The sequence below is a fragment of the Sus scrofa genome, chromosome 13, assembly GCF_054392235.1.
Source record: "Sus scrofa isolate SSC_HxYL_T2T_F1_AM1 chromosome 13, Sscrofa_HxYL_maternal_Yorkshire_Landrace_v2.0, whole genome shotgun sequence".
NCBI lineage: Eukaryota > Metazoa > Chordata > Mammalia > Artiodactyla > Suidae > Sus > Sus scrofa.
Window position 1 is genome coordinate 91,269,500 of NC_139395.1, and position 19,360 is coordinate 91,288,859.

Sequence of the window (19,360 nt, forward strand, 5' to 3'; positions counted from 1 at the left end):
AAACTCTGGCATGAAGGGCCGGGGCCACCTGTCTGCAGAGCCCTCAATTCCACCTGCTCAGAATGTCTTGCACCTGAAAGAGGGGGACAGAGGGGAAAATCAGGTAACAGATGGTGTGGGGATTAGCTTCACATGGGCCACCCTCCACTGGCTCTGTTATCTCGGCTTGAGCAACCTAGGACTCTCCCGCCCTCCGCTCCCTGTCTTTTGAGCTGATTCCTGCTTGTTTGCTCAGCTAGAAAAAGGATGCAGGGCCAGAAAGGTGGGCTGGGTTTGCAATCACTCTTTCCCTCCCCGTTCGAAGGCCTGACATGAGGCAAGCTGGCAAGAGGAGAGTTTTACACTAAGGGGGCAATCATAATTGGGGAATTTTTAAAATTTCCCTTCCTCAAATAAATTTCTCCTCAAGGCTAGCCCAAATAATAATAACATCTAACATGGATTCAGCCCTTACTTGCAAGGGGCTGTTCTAAATATCTGGCATGTGTTGTATAATGAGCTCATTTTATCTTTTTTTTTTTTTTTTTTTTTTTGTCTTTTGTCTTTTTAGTGCCCCATCCACGGCATATGGAGGTTCCCAGGCTAGGGGTCTAGTCAGAGCTGTAGCCGCCGGCCTACGCCAGAGCCACAGCAATGCCAGATCCGAGCCGCGTCTGCAACCTACACCACAGCTCACGGCAACGCCAGATCCTTAACCCACTGAACAAGGCCAGGGATCGTACCCGCAACCTCATGGTCACTAGTCGGGTTCGTTAACCACTGAGCCACGATGGGAACTCCAGCTCATTTTATCTTGGCAAGAACATTATGTGCCAAGACCAGGTCCTGCTGTTACTTATCCCTACTCCATACATGGGAAGCAGAGATCAAGGGAGGTTAAGAAACTTGCTTGAGGTCAAACAGTGAAGAACAAGCAGCCAGTCATCTTTTTTTTTTTTTTCTTTTTTCTTTTTAGGGCCGCACCCTCTGCATATGGAATTTCCCAGGCTAGGGGTCAAATCGGAGTTGCAGCTGCCGGCCTATGCCACAGCCACAGCAATGCGGGATCTGAGCCATGTCTGCAACCTATACCAGAGCTCACGTAAACACCAGATCCTTAATCCACTGAGTGAGGCCAGGAATGGAACCCACATCCTCATGGATACCAGTCAGATTTGTTTCCGCTGAGCCACGATGGAAATTCCACAGCCAGCTATCTTCACTTGTATGTCATGCTTCACAGAGCTCAAAGACCAAGACCTAAAATAAACAGGTAGATAGATAGGTGATAGATTAGATAGATAGATAAATAGATTAGATTAGATAGATAGATAGATAGATAGACAGACAGACCCATACATAGAGAAAATAGATACATATATAGATACATAAATAATACTTAATATGTACATACATAATAACTAGGTAAGTAGCTAAATGAGTTTTTAAATGGTAGTAAATACAAGAGACTCCACCAGTACATGAAGGCTGAGGATGGTCCAAGAAGCCCAGTTATCTTTGTCTGTTAGAGGTAGAATGATTCAGCTACCCCAATTCTAGAGTCCAGTTTGAAAGGGTACCAAAGGAACAGAAAGAATTGAAAGGGCCGAGGTTCTGAGTCTCGCCCAACCTGGGATAGAGAACTGAGGGGACTGGCTGCCCACCCCAAGGATGCAGAACCACTCAATATCTCCTGGACAAGACAGGAGACCACCCAGTGGGGCACTCTGGGCTGGGGTGGGAGTGGATGACTGGAGAGCAGAGTGGAAATCTGAGGCAGGAGCAGCCTTGGGGACCCTGTGCATATGGCTGGGGTCAGAGGGCAGAAGATATTCCACCCATTGCAAAAACGTGACTGCAGACAAACCTATAATTTAGCTCCTGGAGGACCCCAGGGAAGGACCCTAAACCTGTGTTTTTATCAGGCACCCAGATGATTCTGGATGATTCTTGTCATCGGACAGGCATGGGAACTCCAGAGGTTAAAAAAAAAAAAAAGGTCTAAAAGAGCTCTATGGAGTGGATAATTCAATGAGATCCTACTGGACAGCACAGGGAACTATATCCAGTCACTTGTGATGGAACATGATGGAGGATAATGTGAGAAAAAGAATGTATATATATGAGTGACTGGGTCACTTTGCTGTATAGGAGAAATTGACAGAACAATGTAAATCAACTATAATAGAAAAAATAAAAACCTAAAAATAAATAAATAAATAAGCTCTATTCGCCTCTTTGTCAGTCCCCCACCCGCCTGCCTGGGGGCCGTGTTTTCTGCCCCTGGCAGTTGATTACCCTGTGACTCCTTCTTTGCCTCTCCTAGACAGGCAGCTCACTCACTCTCTGGGTTCGGGGCTTTATCCCCAGAATCCTGAATCCCACAAGGTTCACATTTGAAACTTCATTAGCTTTTTTTTTTTTTTTTTTTTTTTGCTTTTCAGGGCTGCACCTGTGGTAGAATCTTGAATTGGAGCTGCAGCTGCCAGCCACAGCCACAGCAACATGGATCTGAGCCTCATCTGTGACTTACACCATAGCTCACAACAATGCTGGATCCTTAACCCACTGATCAAGGCCAGGGATTGAACCCACATCCTCATGGATACTAGTTGGGTTCATTACCACTGAGCCACAATGGGAACACCTCTGCCATAGTTCTACAGTCTGCCTCACAATCTTCCCCAAGTCTTAGAACCTCAAAACACGTGACTGAGCCCCACCTGTCCCTACCTGCCCCTTTCTGCCTAGATGCTCTGGCCAGACACAAATGCCACCTGCTGCTGGCTCAAAGACAGAAGAGGAGTTTTCGCTATGCCTGTCATGAGGCCCATGCCCCGAGTTGTATTAATGTTGGACCAGTTGTTACTGCTGCTATAACAAATCCCTAGAAACTTATTGGCCTAAAATACTACAAATTTATTATCTTATGATTCTGAAGGTCAGAACTCTAAAGTGGCTCTTACTAGACTAAAAATCAAGGTGTCAGCAGCTCTGCCTTCCTTCTGATGGCTCTAGAAGGGAACCCTTGCCTTGCCTTTTCCAGTATCTAGAGGCGGCCCATTCCTCAGCTTGTGGCCCTGCATGGCTCTGACATTCCCATCCATCGTCAGAGGTTTTCTCACTCTGACCCTCCTGCCTCCCTCTTGTGGTGCTCCTTGTGGTTATAACAGACCCACTCAGATAGCCCAGGATAACCTCTCCATCTCAAGATCCTTAATTTAGTCATATCTGCAAAGTCCCTTTTGCCAGGTAAAGTGACATCAGCACAGGTTCTGAAGATTGAGGGGTAGGCATCATGTTTTCTACCCAAGGTTATAATGTGCGCATCCATTATGCTCCTGGGCTGATAGAGGACGTAAAGGCAAGGGCTTTGATGACTAGGCACACACTTGAAAAGCCCACCCTGCCCAGGAGCGGAGCCCAGGCTGATCCTGGACTGAGAGTCGAGTGAGCAGGAGACCCAGGGGAGGAGGGTGGTGGGTTGTGTCTGTGTACAAGCACTTGTGTTCACATGCATAGACGTGGGTCAGAGAAGCAGTTATCTGAGGCTCTGAAGGCAGGAAGTGCAGAAAACAGCAACCCAGAGAGAGAGCAAGAAGGCTGCTTGGCAGCATCTTCTCTTAAAATGGTATAAGAATATGCATCTCAAATTCCCAAGACTCCTCATTGCAGAATTCATTTCTCCATGGAAGCCCAAGAACTCAAGAGCTTTGCTGTTCTCATTTCAGAAACAGAGGGCTGAGGAGAACAAATTGCCTTCTGCTGTCTCAGGCCCTACTACCATCTGGCTGCATCAAGGGACAGACATAGCTGGCTGTGCCCACAGTAGCCTGACCCGGGTCCTCTGAAGAAGGATTTGCTGCTGAGCCCCTGAACGCCTGGGCCCTTTTCAAACAGGCTCTTCTGCCTCTGCCCCGTGTGAAACAACTCTCTTTAAGCACACAGCTGGGAAAGGCCCTGAAGGGGTGTTCTGGACCTGGTGTCTGCGCCCCCATAAACCACTAAATCCCACAGACACAAGGAGATGCCCAGGGAGGCCCCCAGGGGCCTGGCAGGAGGGGGCCCAAGGACCCCAGTGCAAGAGGGGAGCGTGGGCATCTCAGAGAGAAGGGTGTCAGGCGCCATGAGGCACAACTCCAGGAGGCACCACTGATATTGAGGACAGCCTGCAGGGATAGGAGAGGTCTCCGCGAAGCCCACACACCACAGTTCTTCCAGAGCCACCTGGCTGGGCTCCAGAGCAGGCGGGGTCCCCAGGCACTCACACTGGAAGGGCAGCTGCAGGCTTCTCTGCCGCCGGGAGGTACCGGGTCCACCCAGCACTTGTACTGCAAAACAAAGACGCTTCCCAGGGCTGTGGTTTTCAATAGTGCTTCCAAGAAAGCATCCAAACAACCCAGCTGACAGCCTAACCCCACCTGGGAGCCTGCAGGATGGAGGGGAGAAAATCTTCATTCTGTACCAAATGATGGTAAATGTATCATATTTCATTTCCAAGAACCGGAGTTGGTTTTCCTGTTGCTGACTTCTTCACACTTATTTCCTCCATTTACCTCCTAGCTTCCTATCAGTGTTATTTCTTACATATCCTTCCCTCTCTGTCTTCCCTTCTCTTTTTTTCCATTCCTCATATTCCATGATTTCCTCTCAACTCCCAGAAATACCTCCCCTCTCAAGAGATTTCCAAACCATCCCCTAAATACTTGTTTTAATAAGCTCCTAACGCTGATCTCCTTACAAATCATTCTTTGCCATTTTGCAATTGAACCAGTGTCTTGGTTAAAATGAAAATTCCCCAGGCACACAATAAATAATAAAAAAAAGAATAACATAATAGAGAGGGTTATGATTCTGAACAGAAGGAAATAATGGGAAGCAGTTTAGACTATGTTTTGTGAATTTTATGCTCAAAATGCAAAACCGAGGAGAAAGTGGTGGGCAGGGGCCTAGCGCCCCAAGCCCTGGGCCCTTCTGAACACTGAGTGGAAGCATGCATCGAGGGGACTGATCTTGGGAAATTAAACATCTCTTCTCACAAAGACCTGCCCTTTGCAAGATGCCAGGGTCATTTTTGGAGAAGGAAGGAACTCAGTGTAAAAGAAGGCTTGTGTGCTATTAACAGATCCTTGGTGCCAGGCTCCCTACCACACAGCAGGCTTCCAAAGGACAAAAGCAGAGCATCCCCTTCTCCCCTGGGCCTTGCAGGTTTATGGTGCCAGGATTAAGAAGCAGCAGATTTTGATGGTGACATAGGCATGATCTCAAATTAGAGCCACTGCTCCTATTGTTGCGAGGTTGAAATGATATCATCCCTCTAGAGACTGAGCCTGGCGCTGAACACAGAGTGGGCACTCCATTTGGGGTGACACTGTTTGGAAAATTAATAAGCTTCACACACTAAAAAGTAAAATCCTATGGAGCCTGAGGGCAAGACTCTGGGCTGGATGATAAATTGAGGAGTACAGGGCATTCCATAGGACCCTAGACACTGTGGCTAAAGTAAGGCATGGAAACCCCAATACAAGGTCTAACCTGGTATCCTGGCCCCATAGGCAGTGAGGCTTCCCTGCAGGACTGGGCACACCCACCCAGCCCTGGGAGAACACTTCATCCCAACACTGCTATTCTGGTATCTAATGTGGTTCCATTTCATAGCCGGAAAGCTGAGGCCCAGAGGAATGTGACTGGCCCAAGGCCCTTCAAGGAGGCCAGAGCAGCAAGAGACAGCAGACCTCCACCCATTGTCTGGACAGAGTGAACACATCTGTGGCCACAGGGAGGCAGGAGCCCCCTGGATGAAGCTGAGCTATTGTTGCATAAGTAGCAAGAAGGCCTGGCCCCGCTGAGCCCACAGAACATGGATGGGAGTGCTCCCCACGTGGTGGCGACTTTTTATCCCAGTCATGTGGGGGTTCAGCACAGATTGCCATGGTAGGAGGCAGGAGGGAGTGGGAAAAACTGCGCCCTGGCTGCCCACGAGCCAGCTATGGGCCTGAGGTAAGTTCTTTCTGCTCATCCAGGCCTGTTTCCCTGGGATTGGCTTGGGTTAGAACCAGAGGTTTCAGACACAGACTTGGCTGGTGGGTGGTGCCTGCCTTGTCTCGCTCCCTTCCTCCATCCTTCTCTTTTTTCTCTTCCTTCCTTGGCCCTTGGATACCCTTAAAAGACTGGCTTGCCTTCTCCAGTCCATACCAGGTTCTGCCATCCCAAACTGACTCACTCGCATCACTGTCACTCTCCACTGTCTGCCTGAGCCCAAACACATATAATTTGCAACCTCAGACAAGATTTCCTAAGACCTTGCTACTCTCAATGCAGTCCATAGACCTGTGGCACTGGCATTTCCTGGCATCTTCTTGGACATACAGAATCCCAGGCTCCCCTTCAGACCTGCTGAAACAGTCTGCATTATTTTGTACTTGCCACACCCATGTCATATGGAATTTCCCAGGCCAGGGATTGAATCTGAGCCACAGCTGCAACCTACACCGCAGCTGCAACAATGCCAGATCCTTTTAACCCCCTGTGCCAAGCCAGGGAGTGAACCCACGCCTCCACAGCAACCTGAGCCACTGAAGCCAGATCCTTAACCCACAGTGCCACAGTGGGAACTCCCAGAGTCTGCATCTTAACAGACTCTTGTGTGGGCTGGTCCAGAGGACCCCCTCCGAGATCCTTGGCAGCCCAGTCATGCCCTCTCTGCCCCTCAGAGCACACTGTGTAACCCCTCCATGCTTGACCCCCCAGTAGGGTTGTTCTGGGTCCAAGCATTGCTGAGTTTCCACTGGAGAATAAGAACAAGTTCAGGAATTCTGTCACACTGATGATCTTAGATTGGTCTTCATCCTTTTCGGATTCAGTGCCTCAAAGATGGGCCGTTCAGTTTGTACTGTTGTCACAGGCTTGGTGCCCTCATGGAAAACTGGTGAAGCTGGAGAGAAATGCAGACGTGGCAAATTTTAATCCTGCCGAAACATAATCAGCTTTTGCTTCTGCAGCAATTAGCATAATATTACCGATAATGTTTTACATGGCAATTTTGCTGTAAACATTTGTGCTAATTTGCCATGACCTAATTATTTTATGACATCTAATTACAAAGTGTTTTTCAAGTCGAAATATTTTTGTTTTATGTTTCTATAATCCTTTTCTAGGAAAAAAAATTTAGAAATCAGCACACCCACAACTTGAAACACACAGTTCTCTCTTAGCTGTTGTTTGTGACACTTTACTTTGCTAAGCAGGAGGAATTCCCCAGTGCTGGAGTGCCCAGGAGCCTGCATTCACTCGTGACTAATTTGAATTGGGCGTCACTGAAACTGCCTGCTCCATTATTACACTGCGAGATTGTCAGCTCCACGCTCCCAGCCTCCTGCCAACACCCACTCACTCCCAGACACACAAACAGTCTGAGTCGGGCAGCGGGAAGGTGGCGATTGCTTGAGATGAAGAGAAAGGGGCTGGGTTCCTTTTGAATAAATGCGAAAGCTTTAGCTGAAAAGAGAGCTTGAACATCACATTATCGTCTAGCAGACAGGTTCTTCCCAGTGAGTTCTTCGCTGCCTCCCCAGGTCTACAGGATGCTGAAGGGAACTGTCCCAGCCATCCCCTGGGTGCTGGGTAGTGGGGAGTAGGGGGATTTTGTTCTGATCACTGTGATGACAGTCTTAGCATCCGTCCAGCCTATGGGCTACTGCTGTTACCCTCTCCAGAGCAGATCTGATTAGAAGCAGGCAATGAGGTTCCCGGACCTTCAGTGGAGAGTGATAACTGCCTGACCCCAGACTCCTGGATAGACAGAGGGAGAAGGCCAGTCTGTGGAAGGTTGGCTGTGCCCTCCCATTGGGCAACTCCACCAGACAGAGTTCTGAGGCCAAGCCAGAGACTACGCCCAGCCTCAGACCCCTGTTCCCAGGAAGGGGGAGGCTCTCAGAGAACTGGACCACAGAAGGAGGGTCAGAGGCCAAAGAGCGGGAATAGTGAGGACCCTAAATGCCACAAGACAGAAGGCAGCAGGACCAGGAAAGGGGGTGACCACAGTAGCCACTGCCAGGAAGAAACACAGATGCATGTCCACAGAGGGGTTCCATCAGCATGGGTTCATTCCATGCCCAAGTGCCGTGGGTTAGAGCCTGGACCCTGAAGGTGCTTTAAATCCTGGCTCCATCACTTACTCAAGGTACAAACGGGGCAAGTTCTTAACATCCCTAGGCTTTAGTTGCCTCTTCTGTGAAATGGGAAGATTAATATCTCCTATCCCCTAGGGCTTTTGTGAGGATTATATTAATATTTCTAGGGCAGGCACTACATTTGCTTTTGTAAAATAAAATAAAATTTCTTATTCTTAGAGCTTCCAACCAAGACAAAAACAGAATCTACAAGGAACAGCCTCCCATTAGACCGAAAGACGTGAGCAGCAATGTAGGTCAAGTTCTTTAGCAATTATTGAACTGAGGATCATTAAACATTTGCTGCAATAAATATTTTTGATTGAATGGATGGAACATTTACAGAGCACATACTCTGTGTTAAGTTCCTGGCCAGATCCTGGGAGAATACAAACATGAACAAAGCTCCAGCCTTGAAGAATCACAGTCACAGAAGAACCCACAGTCACAGAAGTAGACATGCAAAGCAAGAGTTGCATGGGAAAAAAGCAAAGCTAATGCTCACAGACAGATCACAAAGAGGAAGAAGGTCTAGCACAAAAATCTGTAATTTTGCTATTACTAATTCACATTTGTAATCATAGCTTTTAAGGTACTTTGGAAATCTTGATCAGCTTTATTAAGGTATACTTTATGATCCAAAAATTCACTAATTTTAAATGCACAAGGTAATCAATTTTAACCAATGTGTATATAGTCACATAAGCACCATCAGATTAAAATATAGAGTAATTACATCACCCCCTCATAGTCACCTTCTCCAACCCCCAGCCCCCGGAAACCTCTGATCTTCTTTCTATCACTACAGTTTTGCTTTTTCTACAAAATTATACAAGTTGGATCCCACATGTTACACCTTTTTGTGTCTGCCTTCTTTCACACATCATAAGGTTTCGGGGACCTGTTCAGGCTATTGTGTGTGACAGTAGTTTGTCCCTTTCTATTGCTGAGTAGAATGCCATTGTGTGGATGTACCATGGTATTCATTTACTAGGTGATAGACATTTAGGTTGTTTCTACTTTGGGGCTAGCACAGAGAAAGTTTTATATGCATTCACATCAAAGTCTTTAAAAGGGTATATGTTTTCATTTCTTCTAGAAGTGGGATTGCCTGGTTACATTGTAAGTGTTTGTTTAATCTTATAAGAAATCGCCAACCTGTTTTCCAAAGTGACTGTATTATTTTGCAGCCCTGTCATCAATGAATATGAACTCAGGTTACCCCATATCCTCACCAATACTTGGGAGAGTCAGTCTCTTTCATTTTAGCCATTCTCATAGGTATATAGCAACATTTCCTTGTGAGTTTGATTTGCAGTTACTAATTATGTTTAGCATGTCTTTCATGTGCTTCTTCGGTGAAATATCTATTCAGATCTTTTGCCCATTCATAAATCAGTTTATTTGTCTTCTTGTAATTGAATGGCAGGAATTTTTAATATATTCTGGATTTATGTACTTTGTCAGATATCAAATATCAGTTTGACAACTATTTCCTCCCAGTCTAAAGAAGGAAATATGGCTTGCCTATTCATATTCTTAACATTGAGAGTCAAAGAAAAAACTCTTAATGCTGATGATTCATGCTTTTTATGGCATACCATAGCCCCAGGTTACAGATATTTTCTCTCGTTTTCTTCTAATTTTTTTTATAGTTTTAGCTCTTATATTTAGTTCTCTTATCCATATTGAATTGATGTTTATATATTGTATGAGCTAAGGGTCAAGATTCATTGTTTCCCCTATGGATATCCAGTTGTTCCATGACCATTTATTTAAAAAGACTATGCCTTCTGAATGGGTATATGACAATATATAACTGATTCACTTTGCTGTACACCTGAAACCAATACAACGTTGTAAACCAACTATACTCTGATATTTTTTTTCAAATATGAAAAAAGACTATCCATTCTCCATTGAATTATCTTAGCACCTTTGTTGACAACTTACTATATATATATACAATTCTTTCTTAACACTTTTGTGTTCACTGATATCTATCTTTACACAATAACCCACTGTCTTATTTACTGTAGCTTTATAACAAGATTTGAAATCAAGTACTGTAAGTCCTTCAACTGTGTTCTCTTTCAAAATGTTTTGGTTATTCTAGGCCCTTTGCCTTTCATATAAATTTTAGAATCAGCTTATCAATTTTAGTAAAAAGTCTGCTGACATTTTGATTGGGATTGTGTTGAATCATTAGGTCAATTTGGGGAAAAGTGACATCTTAAAATATTGTGTCTTTTGGTCCATGAATATGATTATTATTGTAAATTTTAGTGGCTTCATAACAGTGATGGTATGTAACTTAACTATTCCTTCTTGTTGGGTATTTATATTGTTTTCAAGTTTCATTCTTTTAATAATGCTTTGTTGGTATTATGTCACATGAAAGAAACAGGATACAAAATTATATGAAGGTCATAATTATAAATACACATATATGTGTAATACACATTTACACACATATGTATGTATGTATGTATATACACACATATATATTAAATAGGAATAGGGATAAAATACAAATAAAATCAAGCTGAATGTAACCTATTAGTGGGATTCATTCCAGCTGATTTTTTTTTCCCTCTCTGCTTTCTAAATGTATTGTGATGTGAGTATGCAACCCACATGGAAATAAGTGAGTAGCTTTCAGCTATTTGAGGTGGTGGAGGTCAGCGTCTACATGACAAAAAGGGGGTACCTGAGCAGGGTCTGAAAGGACACAGAGTTTTCCAGGTACATGGAAGAAGAAGTGGGAGGGGGTAAATGCTAGGCCAAGGAACAGCATGAACAAGGGCACAGAGTCCGAAAGACGGCAGCATGTTCAGGGAACTTGGCGATTCGGTATTAGCTATGTAGGATGGAGAGAGGCAGGCTTGGTCAGAGCATGAAGGATCCAAATTATTGGAGTTACCTGCATATGAATAGAGGGACTCTGAGTTTTATCTTATCAAATACCAAGGAACCAACAAAGTGTTTTAAGTTGGGCAGTGAGCCTACCTGACTTACATCTTAGAACAATCACTCAGTGGACAGCAAAATGGATAGGCAAGAATGATTGAACTCTGTGGCACAGTGACCAATCAAAGATTCTTAACAGACTTATTAATGATGGCCATTCTGACTGGTGTGAGGTGGTATCTCATGGTAGCTTCGATTTGCATTTCTCTAATAATCAGGGAGGTTGAACATTTTTTCATGTGCTTATTGGCCATCTGTATATCTTCCTTAGAAAAATGTCTATTCAGGTCTTTTGCCTATTTTTCCATTGGGTTGTTGGCTTTTTTGCTGTTGAGTTGTATAAGTTGCTTGTGTATTTTAGAGACGAAGCCCTTGTCAGTTGCATCATTTGAAACTAATTTCTCCCATTCTGTAAGTTATCTTTTTGTTTTCTTTTTGGTTTCCTTTGCTGTGCAAAAGCTTGTCAGTTTGATTAGGTCCAATTGGTTTAGTTTTGTTTTTATTTCTGTTGCTTTGGGAGACTGACCTGAGAAAATATTCGTAAGGTTGATGTCAGAGAATGTTTTGCCTATGTTTTCTTCCAGGAGTTTGATGGTGGCTTGTCTTATGATTAAGTCTTTAAGCCATTTTGAGTTTATTTTTGTGCATGGTGTAAGGGTGTGTTCTAGTTTCACTAATTTGCATGCAGCTGTCCAGGTTTCCCATCAATACTTGCTAAAAAGACTATATTTTTCCAATTTTATGTTCTTGCCTCCTTTGTCAAAGACTAATTGACCATAGGTGTCTGGGTTTATTTCTGGGTTCTTATATCCTGCTACTCTGCTGAATTTGTTGATAAGTTCGAGCAGCTTTTGGATTGAGTCCTTAGGGTTTTATATATAGAGTATCATGTCATCTGCATACAGTGACAGTTGTACCTCTTCTCTTCCAATTAGGATGACTTTTTTTCTTTTGTTTGTCTGATTGCTATGAATAGGACTTCTGGTACTATGTTGAATAACAGTGGTGAGAGTGGGCATACTTGTCTTGTTCCAGGTTTTAGTGGGAGAGCTTTCAGCTTTTCTCCATTGAGTATTATATTTGCTGTGGGTTTGTCGTAAATGGCTTTGATTATGTTAAGATATGTTCCCTCTATACCCACTTTGGTAAGAGTTTTTTATCATGAAAGAATGTTGGACTTTGTCAAATGCTTTCTCTGCATCTATTGAGATGATCATGAACTACCATATGAGCCAGCCATCCCACTCTTGGGCATATATCCCGACAAAACTTTCCTTAAAAAAGTTACATGCACCCTCATGTTCATTGCAGCACTGTTCACAATAGCCAAGACATGGAAACAACCCAAATGTCCATTGACAAATGATTGGATTAGGAAGATGTGGTATATATACACAATGGAATACTGCTAAGCCATAAAAAAGAACAATATAATGCCATTTGCAGCAACGTGGATGGAAATAGAGACTCTCATACTAAGTGATGTAATTCAGACAGAGAAAAACAAATATCATATGATATCACATATCTAGAATCTAATATATGGCACAAATGAAACTTTCCACAGAAAAGAAAATCGTGGACTTAGAGAATAGACTTGTGGTTGCCAAGGGGGAGAAGGAGGGAGTGGGGTGGATTGGGAGCTTGCCTTTGGAATGGATTAACAATGAGATCCTGCTGTGTAGCACTAGGAACTATGTCTAGTCACTTATGATGGAGCATGATAATGTGAGAAAAAAGAACATGTACATGTATGTTTAACTGGGTCGCCATGCTGTACAGTAGGAAAAAAAAAAAGTGTATTGGGGAAATAATTTAAAAAAATTTTTTAAGAGATTCTTACAGAAATATAGGGTTAACATGAGAGGAACATGGACTCATGAAGTGACTGTGGAGGCGAAGACAGACAGGTGGGCAGACTTTACAGACCCTGGAGATGGACTGGGTGTGGGGTAAAAGGCAAAGTGGATATTTTGCCATCTACTAAAATGAGGCAACTGGGATTCAGACAGAGACAGGTTTATAAATCATCAATTCAAGATTATTCAACATTAACATGAAGTGTCTATTATAAATTCAATTGCAGATGTCAAGGAAGGAGTTGGATACTTGAATCTGTGGCTTAGAAGAGTTTAGTCTTACAGCGTAAATGTGGGAATCCTCAGCATAAAACTGTTGTTTAAATTCTAGGGCCTGGATGAACTCTGTTCTGGTTACTTATTGCTATATAACAAACTACCCATAACTTAGTGGTGTAAAAAAAATTTATGTACTGAATTCTGTGGGACAGGAATTCAGATAGGGCACAGCAGGAATGGCATGATCCTTGATGTCTGAGTGGACACCCTCGTTCATAAAATGCAAGAAATGTTCTGAGGAAAGTTGTGGATAGAGAACAATGTAATTACACAGAACATTCCAGAAGGCACAGAGGAAGGAATGAGTGAGAGAGGAGAGATTTAGAACCTGACCAGGAGATGTACAAGTAGTTCAGGATTGAGAACATAGGCGATTATAGATGCCCTGGAAAAGTTTTATTTTTGCTAGTTACTGCAAAAATCCACAGGGATGTGTGGAATGTGGAAATTATGGGAATGGCATGAATCGTTCTTGGAGGGGGGTAGATAACAACATATTTTGGTGTGATTCCAAGTGTATCCTTCAGTGGTATAAAAACACATAGTATGGAAGGCCTATGTGTCCCCAAGGTCTAGCCCAATTCCCTGTGTATCTGGGAGACAGAACTCTGTGTGAATATGAACCTACTAATGTTCACAGGGAGAGGCTAAATGAAGTAGGATTCCTCAGCTATTTTTAGTGTATAGGACGGAGATAGGTATAAAATGAAGGTGGAATAGAATGAGGAGGAGGAGAAAAGGATAGTTCCACAGAGGTAGAGATGAGGGACGTAGACTCTGTGTTAGTGAAAATGGGGTTGTAGTTCCAAATTGTGGACATAGGTTCATTAGCAGGAGGGTTTCCTATGGTTGGGAACTGGTTATCTACCCTCAGAGGAGTTAGCGTGATCAGTGTGGAGGCTGAGGGATCGTTAGCATCCCTCATTGTGATAGACCAAAGTACTATTTTGCGTACCAGTGCTAGTTTATGTCAAAGTTTAGCGTGCACCAAAGAGAAAAAGTCCTGGTAAACAATGCATGTTTTCAGTCGAGTCCCCTAAAATGTTCTACCCTAGGATTCAAAGTATGAAACTAAGCTTTGAAGATTTTTTTGTCCATTATTAGAGAGAGGGAATCTGTCCTTACCTACTGGAGAGAAGAAAGCTGAATTCTCTGTGGAATAAAATAACACCAAACAAAATCACTACAATTTTTCATTAGTAAATTGAAGCAATGTTTTCCATACATTGTCCAACATTCCATAAAATACAACCGGGCATGACAAGAGTCAGGATGAAATTACTAAAACCAAGAGGAAAAAGAAAGAGAGAGAAACTTACAATGAACACTTTGAAATTATCACGTTCAGATTTTTAAATAATTGATGTTAACATAGTCAAAAAATATATAAAATGGAGAATTTTATCAGAATCTATTAAAAAATAAAATGGAAATTTTAAAACCAATGCATATAATAACTTAATAATTAAATGTCTGTCTTTAACAGCAGATTAGATACAACAGAAGAAAGAAATTATAAACTGGAAATAGTAGGACAATAAAAATGTACAAACTGAAACAGAAAAAGAATGGTAAAGGTTTATGTGAGGTATATGGTACAAGTTTAAAAGGCATAACATGTATAATTGAGATCCCAAAAGAGAGAGAATGAGATTAAAGCAATATTTGAAGAGAAAACAGGCAAGGCTGGTAAAAAGACATCAGTTTATTGATTTAAGAATCTGTACAAACCCCACACCATTCAAATATATATAAAATCATGCTTATGTACAAAATAGAAACAATATTATAAGCCCAAGTCAAAAGAAAATCTCAAAAAGCAGTTAGAAGTAAATGATTCAATAAAACTGAAAGATTACTTTTAAAGGAAAATGATGAAAGAGGAAGACTATGAAATGTCATCTTTCATTGAAGAAATTAAGTTCCAACCCCAAAGTATACACACGATAAATATAATTTTCAAAAAAGAAACAAAATTAAGTCATTTAAGACAGGCAAAAACTGAGAAATGTGAAATCAGGAGGTTCACATTAAAAGAAACAAATATGAAAGGAAATTCTATAGCAGAAGGAAAATTACCTCATATAGAAACGAGTACAGTAGAGAGGAATAAATAAGATTCAAAAGAATAAATATGCGGGCAAGACAAAAAGAATATTGATTTGAAAAAATGCATCATGGGTGGGTCTAATATAAAAGTAAAATTTAACTTTAATAAAAAATAATAACAAAATTTAAATTTAAATTTTTGTGAAAATTGACAGGCTGAATCTAAAATATAGAATATAAAATCTAGAAATGCAAAGGACCAGAAATAGCCAAAACAAAAAGTTGGAGTTCCTCCACCACTAGGGAGCAAGATTTTCGTAAGGCAAAGATATGTAAGACTTCATGGAATGATAATGGTATACACAAATGGGTCAATTGTACAAATAGAGAGTTTAGAAACAGATTCATTCATATTTATTTATGTGATTTATGACAAAGCTGTAACTGTTGTTTCTGTAGGGAAATTGTAGTCTTTTAAATTAATATCACCAGGTCAATTGGATCAATATAAGGTGAAAAAATCCTTGACCCCAATTCACACCGTTTACAAAAAAAAATCAATTTCAGATGAATCATGGATCTAAATCTGGAAGGCAAAACAATAAAGCTTCTAGAGAAGAAAGCATGGAGGAACATATTCATGACCTTGAGGTAGGCAAATACTTCCTAAACAAGACACACTAACCATAAAGGAAAATGTCGATAAATTTAACTTCACTAAAATTAAATACCTCTGCTCATCTAAATGCACACTTTACAGTGTGAAAATCAAGCCCTAGAGTGGGAGAAGATATTTTCAATACACTTATCTTATATGTGTAATATATCACACATATATAGTATATGTGTAATTATATCACATATCTGATATCTGTAAATATATGAGTGTGTAATTATATCACATTTCTGATATCTGTAAATATATGTACATGTAATTAATCAGTCGTCTCTCGGTATCCACAAGAGATTTATTCCAAAACTCACTATGGATACCAAAATTTGCAGATGCTGAAACACCATAATCAGTCCTCTATGTTCACAGATTGCACATCTGCAAATACAACCAACCACGGATCATAAACTTATTACTACATAATCCACAGCTCTTCATATTCATGGATTCTACATCCACAGATTCAACCAAGGCAGTAGAGAATCATGTGTTTCTCAGCACAATGAGACATACAATGGCCATTGTAATATTTTTAAGTCATCCCAGCAAAAGTAAGCAACAAATTTGAACAGGATAGTCAGTATCTAAGTGACTAACAAACATGGAAAATTGCTCAGCATTAGTAGTGGGTAGGAAAATGTAAATTAAAATCACAATGATCTACTACTATATTCCCATCCAAATGGCTAAAATGACAAGGACTGTCAATGCCAAGTGTTGACAAGGATGTGGAGCAACCATAATTCTCACAAACTTCAGTTGGAAGTATAAGTTTATACATCCACTTTGCAGAAATGTTTGTCAATATCTACTAAAACTCCATATATGTATGTGAGCAATTTCACTTCTATGAATCTAACAGAAATGAATATGTACATTCAATAAATGGTTGAGAGAGGGCACAAGAGAAGACTTCATAGTGCTGTTATTATATGTCTTTTTCATGGTAGTGGATATGTGTGTGCATTTTGTAAACATTAATTATCTGTATTCTTATGCTTTTTCCCTTCCATACTTTGTAAGTTATACTTCAAAAAAAATTTTACTTAGGAGTTAGCACCCTAAGCTTTACACTTATTAAAAACAAACAAACAAAACCAAAATTACTCACTTGGGAAATTTAGATGGCCAGAAGCAAGAGAGATGGCGCAAAACAGATTCATTCATATTTAGTCACTTGATTTATTGCAAAGATGTAACTACAGTTTCTGTGTGGGAAACCATGGTCTTTTCAAATAAAATTGCAAAGCTGGAGTAAAAAGCGTAGTATGAAATTTGGGGCCAGAGCTATTCTCAGGTCTTATCTAACTTCCAGATGTTATGATTCACCAAAACCTCAATCTATAACCCTCTGATGGAGCAAAAGACTTGGGTTGTCAAGGAAAGGCACTGTCTAAATTGATAATAGATAGTGGCCATTGTGCTGAAAAATTGTGATTCCCTACTGCCTTTTTCTCATTACTGCTGCAGGGTCTTAATAGGCCAGGCCCCTGGTTAAAACCTCCTGAAAACTTATCGTCTCTCTTTGCCAGTGGGATAAATGGCAGGTCTGAGTTCTATCTGGAATATGCCCCCAAGGCAGCTCCAAGGCTTCTAGAACAGAGCAAAGAGAGAGTAGCACTATTTCTATGAATCATGAAAGCATTATGTGACTTGAGAAGATACAGGATTCACTATTACCAGAGCAGTTGCAAATCAGAAGACCTACTACCTGGCATCTTCATAAGAAGTTTTCCTTCTCCTAAAATTGACTCTCCCAAGCAGTCAAGGCAGTCAGCTGGAGATGGATCCCTCCGTTGAAGCCTGGGACTTGAGCATGAGATTGATGCAGCATCATGCCGAAGCTATCTCCAGGGAAGCTGGCCCCAGAACAGCAGGATACCATGGTGACAGAGTAGCAAACAGCCTATGTCATGGGATCCTATGTTCTTTTTTCTCTGGGTAAGGTTCTCCATCAGTAGATTCACCTGGGAAGATTCCTCCAAGGTACAGACTATACAACCTGCAAAATCTGCTCTATTGCTCTATGGACATATCGGGGTGGTTCCCAAGCTGGTTATGTAGGGATTTCACCAAATTTCCATGAGAAACTGGCTGTTCTTTTAATATCCATTGTCTTGCTTTCCCACATCTGGGTCTTAATTCCTATCACCCTTTCCTTCTAAGATGTTCTTTCCCTACTCCCTCCCCAGCTATAAAAACTCAATCCTCTACTTCCCAGCCCAAGTGAAATGCCAATTGATTCCTAAGCTTCCCCGAATTTTTATCTGACCAAATCTTGTCCCCACACTGTTTAAAATCCTCCAGTGGCTCTTGACTGCCTTCAGAATACAGCCCGAGGTTCCCTGAGCCCTCATAGTGCTGTTTATTCTCTAATGCAGTGTTAACCTTGATGACTTTTCATAATAGCTGCTACTTGTGCATAGTCTTCACCTGCTATAGCCTTGACTCCATGAGGACAGAAGCCTCTCTGATTCCCTTTTCTCCTCTACTTGGCCTTGTATGGGGCTTGGCACATAGGAGACAATATTGATCAACTAAATGAACAAAAGGCAATTAAAGTTAAATGCATCCAAATAGAAAGCTGCAGGGGACATAGTGGATTCATCCCAGATTCTTTCGGAGCAGGAAAAAACAAAGACCAATATCAGCTCCTTGTAGGAGCATAATTCTCGAGAATCTCTAAGTTAGAAAAAGATCTCAAAGATTATTTTTAGGTTTATACTTCATCCCTTCTTAAGACTGGAATCTGTGTCTTCCTTGGCATGGCAGCAATAACCATGACTGAGGAAGGCTAGATCTTCAGGATTGGGAGTGTAGAACAAGTTTTGTACCATGGGTGGATGGCTAGGAGTTTAATTTCTTAGCTCTCAGATTTAAATAAAGAAGTAACATTCATTTTGGAGTTCCCTTTTGGCACATCAGGTTAAAGATCCAGTTGCCACTCCAGCTTGGGTCAATGCTGTGGTGCAGGTTTGATCCCTGACCTGGGAATGTCCACACGCCACAGGAACAGCCAAAAACAAAAACAAAAACAAAAACAAAACAAAACAAAAAAGCAAAACACACAACACACACAAAGGAATAGCATTCAATCATTCATTTCTTCAACATGAGCATTTGAAGTGTGCCAGGCACTATACAAAGCAATGGAATAGACAGTGTCTATTTCTTCTCTAGGCCATACCATTCTTCATATATATTCATAATGTGTCACTGTGAATATATATGAAGAATTGGCATGGCCTAGTGAAGAAATAGACACAGTCATATGCCACTATAAATCTTTGTTAGTAATCAAAAATTGTGAATAAAATTCCATGGTGGCAGAAAAGGACTCTACCAACACTGCCTGATGAGTCTAAAAGGGGAGACTAACA